Below are 6618 nucleotides of genomic sequence, written 5' to 3'. Positions count from 1 at the left end.
GTCTCCCAAGTCTGCAAATATCCAGCTCTATATCTCCGTTCCTACATCGCCTCTGGATCAAAGTGCTGGAACTTCCTCTGTAACCACACTGCACATGTACCTACGCCACATGGACAGAAGCTGATCAAGAAGGGGGCTGACCTTCTCAAGGACACTCAGGAATGGGCAATAAATGCTGACTTTACCAGTGATACCCACATGAATAAAGAAAAATAAATCATTAAAAGCAGCAATTCAAGTGAGTAAGTCCATAAAAAAGTGAATACGAAACAAGGTTATATATCATAGAAATTGGAAAGTACTACATTTGTTTTTAAGGTGCAAGCAGCCTTTGTCCCCTTTGTCCTCCAGCCCTGAAGGTCATTCACCCATGACGGCCGTCAATTTGCCAACAAATGTTCCACAAAAGAGAAATCTCACTCTGTGTAAACAAAGCATAATTGCAGGATTGATAAAACAGACTAAACACAGTCCAAACACAGTCCAAGGGTTACACAGCAGCCTGTAATGACAAGCAGGAACCAAGCTGTCATATTTCCTTTATTCACTCACGGGATGTGGGGCTTCGCTGGCTGGGCCAGCATTTATTACACACCCCTAATTGCCCTTGAGAAGGTGATGGTGAGCTGCCTTCTTGAACCGCTGCAGTCCATGTGACGTAGGTACACCCACAGTGCTGTTAGGGAAAGAGTTCCAGTTTAAGATCAGTGATGTGTAAGTTTTTAGAAATAATAACCAGGGAAAAAAATCAACAGGTACTTGGAGAGGTTTGACCTATTCAAAGATAGCCAGCACAGATTTGTAAAAGGTAAATTTTCCTGACTTGCTGACTTAGACCTAGTTCCTCCGGTCCCGTGCGAGTCAATGGCAAGATTCCGCCACCGGCCCTGCTCCATCGCAATCTCTTTCACTCCAGCCCGGGTGGTGTCCCGCTCTTGAAGGTCCTCCTTAAATGTACTGCGCCAGGTCTTCTCTGGCCGGCTCCGTCTTCTTCTTCTTCTGTCAGGTGGTATCCATTCCACTGCCACTCTGGCATATCTCCAGGAGGTGAAATACATTTCTCGCCAGTCTCAGTTGTCTCTCCATCACAATGTCCCTCAGGTGCCTCTAACCAGTTCTCTGCAGCATTTCTTCACTGGTGGTGTTGTCTCCATGTGATTCTCAGGATATTATGTAGGCAACCCTGGTGAAAGACGCCCATCTTATGTGGCACCTTTGCTGTTCTCTTCCATGTCTCGCTGGCATAGGTTGCAGTTGGTACTACAATGGTCACGTAGAGTCACAGTTTCATGGCTGTGTTGATAGTGTTGGACGGCCGGACCATGTGGAGCTGCCGGAAGACTGAAGCTACTTTTCTGCTTCGTGTGTGCACATTGACGTCCACATCACCCTCCCTGGAGATTTGCTCCCTGAGTAAGGGAAGTGGTCGATGTTCTCAATGCTCTGTTGCCCTTGTTGCATCCAGTCAGCAGTGTCTTGGTCTCCTCACAGCTGCTGCATTGACCAACCTTGGCATCGCTACTCTCATGACTGGTGGTCATGCCTTGGACCGTGCGCGATTCTTCGGCCAGCAAGACGATGTCGTTGGTGAAATCCAGATCTATGAACCGGTGGTGTTGCCACGAGGTGCCGACATCTGCACCCACCATCACCTTCCTCACGATGAAATCAATAACCAAGAAGAACAGGGATGGGGAAAGTATGCAGCCTTGCCGTACTCCTGTGATGATGTTGAAAGAATCCATGGTGCCCGTACTGGTCATGACGCAGCAGCTGGAGTGGTGGTATAAGATTTTGAAGATGTTAATGTTCCGCTCCGGGGTGTCGTATTGCCTTGTGATTTACCACAGCGACTGCTGATGGACACTGTCGAAAGTCTTCCTGAAATCAATGAAGTTGACAACAAATGGTTTCTGATAATTGAGGCTCTGCTTTATGATGTTCCTGAGCATAAAGATCCACTCACAGCATAGTCTGTCACCCCAGAAACCTCCCTGTTCTTCACAAAGGGTACTGTCTACTTGTGCTTTCAATCTGTTGAGGAGTAGCATGTTGATCTTGCCAGGTACTGACAGCAGTGTTATGCCCCTCCAGTTGTTACAGTCGCTAAGGATCCCTTTCTTTGGCAGCTTGATGATTACTCCTCGCCTCCAGTTATCCAGGATGTCCTCCACAGTCCAGATCTTGTTGAACGGGTCCGTGAGCTGTTGTGATGGTGTTGTTGCCATGTTTCAACATCTCTGCTGGTATCTCGTCGACCCCAGGTGTCTTGTTGTTCTTCAGACTCTTGAAGGTTCTTTGCTTCCTCTGACCTGGCAATGTCTCCCAGTTGACATTCAGCTGGTGAGGTCAATGCTGTCACTGAACTCAAATATACAGTTGGGGTTGGGCTGGTTAAGGATCTCCTGAAAGTGTTCCACCACCTCGCCTCCTGCTCCTTGTCCATCAATAGCGTCCTGCCCTCCTTGCACTTGAGTGGTACAGTGGTGTTGCTTTTTGCACCAGTCAATTCCCGTACGATCCTGTACAACGTCTTGGAGTCATTCTGATTTGCTGCTTCTTGTGCCTCCCTGCCTTTTAACTCTATCCATCCTCGTTTGTCTCTCCTGTAACTCTCCTTCTCAGCTTTATCCAGTCTTCTGTACTTCTCAATGTCTTTTCATCTTTGTTTAATATTCTTTCCCTGGTCTCTCTTGCTCTTCACTAGTTAGCTTTCATCAGAATTAACTTCCACAATGGGTCAGTGATCCGGCTTTCTTTATTGGTTCCTCTCCTCTGCCGGATGGTGATTTCTGCACTCTCCTTAATCCCTTTTTCGAAGATTTCCCATTGTGTTTATGCTTGACTAATCTAATTAAATTTTTTGATGAAGTCACAGAGAAGGTTGATGAGGGGAATGCGGTCGATGTTGCAATATGGATTTTAAGAAAGCATTTGACAAAGTGCCACATAAAAGGCTGTTTAAGAAAATTGAGGCTCATGGAATAGGAGTGTCAGTGTCAGCTTGGATAAAAAATTGGCTTAAGGACAAAAAACTGCGAGCCATGATAAATGGTTGTTTTACAGACTAAAGAATGATAGGCAATGGTGTTTCCCAAAGTTCAGTGCTAGGGCTACTGTTTTTTTGATTTGTATGAAAGGCTTAGTATTGGAACTGAGTAAAATTTTAAAATTTGCCAATGATGTCAAACTTGGAGGTGTGGCAGACAGTGAGGTTGATAACAGTTGACTGTAACAGGACAAAGATAGGCTAGTAGAATGGGCAGACAAGTGGCAGATGGAATTTAATACAGAGAAGTGTGAGGTGATGCATTTTGGCAGAAGAGATAGGGGGAGGCAATACAGACACAATGGCACAGTTCTAAAGTATTGTGTCCAGTTCTGGTCACCACACTTTAGGTAGGATGTGAGGGTCCTTGAGACGATACAGAGGAGATTTACCAGAATGGCTCCAGAGATGAAGGTACAAGGTTAGGTTGAAGAAGCTGGGGTTGTTCTCCTTGGGGCAAAGGAGATTGAGGGGAGATTTGATAGAGATGGACAAGATGATGACAGGTTTAGATAAGGTAGACAAAGAAAAGCTGTTCCCATTGGCAGATGATACATGGGCTAGGGGGACACAGATTTAAGGTTTTGAGCTAGAGATGCAGGAAGAATGTGTGGAGTGGTGATGACCTGGAACTCACTGACCATGAGGGCGGTGGAAGGGGAAACAATCACTGATTTCAGAAGGAAATTGGATGGGCATTCATGGGAAATAAACTTGCAGGGATACTGGGATCAAATGGCGGAGTGGGACTAACTGGGTTGCTCTACAGACAGCCAGCATGGACTCGATGGGCCGAATAGCCTCTTTGTTTGCTGTAATTACCCTATGATCTTGACACAGTTAGCAGGACATGTTACTGGGTGAGTTTAACAGAAGGTGTTTGAGAGTCGAGGATGTGTTCTGTAAGAAGTGCGGGAGCCTTATTTAAATAAACGATTCTACCTTTAAAGAATCCCAGCATGCACTCCTGACATCAGCACATCAACTTGCACCAAAATGGCACCAAAATGGCAAACACCCAACTGGAAATGTACCTCTACTTCCTGCCCACTACAGGAGCTGAGTAGGTCAGTTAGCCCGAGAATTCCCAGGAACATCTCTCTCCCCTCCCACATTGTTCACTCTATTTACATTTCTCTCTATCTGCCAATTGCACTCCCCCCTAATGTTTACCTATGATGGTCACATTTATCTCTCCCTCTCTTTCCTCCCTGCAGATATTTCTATTCCCACTTATATTTTATGTATATAATATATATATTATTTGTGTGCCCCATATCGGTACTCCTACATATAACTATTTCTGCTCTCACCCTATAAGTGTTTATTGCTCTCTCACTGTGTTCAATTCTCTCTATTTCTCTTCAGGGTTTATTTCGCTATCATCACTCTTGAAAGATTGAGAAGCAAAGAGCACAGATTTAAGTTAATTGACAAAAGAAACAATGGCGACATGAGGTAAAGCTTTTTCATGCAGTGAGTGGTTGAGATCTGGAATGCTGCTCCTGAGAGTGTGGGAAAAGCAGGGTGAATCGAGGTGTTCAAGAGAAAATTGGACAATTATCAGAAAAGGAAGAATGTTCAGGGTTATGGGGAGAAAGTGGAGGAGTGGCACCAGGTAAATTGCCCCCCAAGACAGCCAGCACAGACACAATGGGCCTTCTCCTGGGATGTAAGCATTCTGTGACCATGTTTATTTCTGTCTACCCCTGGCTGCAAGATGAATCTCCGTAGTACCACTGGTTTGGCGCTATGGGTACCCACATGTGAAAAAATGGTGGGAATCTGCTCCTAACCATTTCTGCACAGCCCATGCCAACCGTTATGTTTGGAAGCGTGTTGGCACAGGTGCACAGTGCAGGTACCAGGAGCCTACAGAGTGAGCAGATCGTGACATCAGTCAGCACCTGGCTTGCCGCCTGTGCTGTCATTTTGGATGTTGCAGGTACTGTAGTGACCTTTCTTAAACATACACAGCTAAACAGACAGATGCCTGCTCTCCACCTCTAACCCCCACCCCAACTCCCCACCTACTAACACTATTTAAAGGGATCACCATTCAACTTACAGGTCAGGAGCTTTCAATTTTCTTTTGCTGTTGCAATGTTAGTGGAAGTGCTGAGTCCTTTTGGGGAGTCAACTGAAGTCCTTTGAATCCAAAGGGAATGGTGCTCAACTATTGGAAGGAGAGCTGTGAATTTGAAAGGCATCTTGTGGTATTAGGGTCTGGCACATATAGGACTAATGTGGGACTGAGTACAGTACCACCCACATAGTGATATAAGAAGGCACATGGCCTAGACCCAGGGTCCGGGCAGTGTTGAGCAGGGATGTGCATAGTCTTAAGCATGGAGACTGCTCCTTTTTACTGTACATGTGTAACTATTTCTAGTAGTTGCTAAAGACTTACAGTTAACTTACAGAAGACTACAAAGATTTCTTTAAGGCATATTGATCTGTAACCAGCGCCCTGAGCAGAAAAATTACTGTCAGTCATTGGGACCATAGTTTCTCCTGCATGACAGCATGATATGGAGATGGAGCAGATGCAGCAGAGAGGAGAAGCCGCTCACAGGTGGTGGAGGTGGAGGACAAAGAGGAAGGGGGTACATTCTGGGCACTGGGCCATCTGGGAGCTTCTCATCAGCCTCTGTTCCCGCAGGTTTGCATTGCTCCTCACTTCCCCATCTCTGCCCCAGGCCAATTACAATGTCCTCCCAGCCAAAACCCTGAGCTAAAAGACACCACAAAACAACTATTCCATACCAAGTTTATCCAAAACGCTTCCAATAAAACATGCAGTACTCAGCTATTCCCCCTTGTGCTTTCCCTTTGTACCTGTTTGATGGGTGTCTTTGCCTGTCCTAGTGCCCCTATGCAGTGTTACCCCAGCAGGGCTGGTGAAAGGCTGTCTTCCAGGATGGAGACTGCAGATGGCCTTGCAGGACACCCTCAAGCAGCTCTGGACCTGAAGGCCCTGTTAAAAATTCAAAATATTATTAGAATAAATTTAGTAGTGTCGTGAGATCGAGAAATGGTAGGTTAATGCTGAAAGTTTCATTTTACTGGAAACTGCTTAAAGGTTTTGTTTCTTTAGAAACAGAGCTGGTGGAACGATTCTCCTTAGGTGATGGTGGCATGAAAGGGTCCATGGTCAGGTGAGACCAGAGTGGAAGAGCAACTGGATAGACATTTAAAATAAATAACTATACTGCAAAGCTGTGTTAGGAATTTCAGTTAGCCTTACAGTGTGAAGACACTTGCTGAAATGCAAAAGTTAATTAGTATGTGGAAGCAGAATAGAAGTTATTTTGGTGAAGAAGCTATGGTTCAATAGTCTAATAAGAATTTTGGATAGCCATTATGAGCAGCTCATTTAACAAATCTTCTAAAACCGATCCTAGGGAACAATCTAGGCTGAGAGGAGGAAAATGATGCAAATGCTGATCAAGGAAAGGAGGGAGGGTTGGGGCGAGGGAAGTGGGGTGTGTGTAAAGCAAGTGGTGCAGGGTCATACCATCAACAGTTTGTACTTCATGCCAGATTACTAGATGACGGTGAAGTGGGAT

This window comes from Cetorhinus maximus, chromosome 20 (assembly GCF_964194155.1).
Source record: "Cetorhinus maximus chromosome 20, sCetMax3.hap1.1, whole genome shotgun sequence".
Taxonomy (NCBI): Eukaryota; Metazoa; Chordata; class Chondrichthyes; order Lamniformes; family Cetorhinidae; genus Cetorhinus; species Cetorhinus maximus.
This window is presented reverse-complemented; position numbering follows the sequence as displayed.